The following is a 421-nucleotide window of genomic DNA, read 5'->3' as shown; positions in this document are numbered from 1 at the left end:
CATTCTTCCTCTTGGTGTTGAGACGTGCAAATTCCTCAACACCACTACTGTGTTGCTAGGCATGCTTTCTCAACACATTCTCCTCCTGGTATTGAGACGTGCAAATTCCTCAACACCACTACTGTGTTGCTAGGCATGATTCCTCAACACATCATTCCTCTTAGTGTTGAGACGTCTAAATTCCTCAACACTCATTATTGTGTTGCTAGGCATGCTTCCTCAACAAATTCTTCCTCTTGGTGTTGAGACGTGCAAATTCCTCAACACAACTACTGTGTTGCTAGGCATGCTTCCTCAACACATTCTTCCTATTGGTGTTGAGCCGTGCAAATTCCTCAACACCACTACTGTGTTGCTAGGCAAGCTTCCTCAACACATTTTCCTCTTGGTGTTGAGACGTTCAAATTCCTCAACACCACTA

The sequence above is a fragment of the Papaver somniferum genome, unplaced genomic scaffold, assembly GCF_003573695.1.
Source record: "Papaver somniferum cultivar HN1 unplaced genomic scaffold, ASM357369v1 unplaced-scaffold_16, whole genome shotgun sequence".
NCBI lineage: Eukaryota > Viridiplantae > Streptophyta > Magnoliopsida > Ranunculales > Papaveraceae > Papaver > Papaver somniferum.
Note: the sequence above shows the minus strand (reverse complement) of the source record.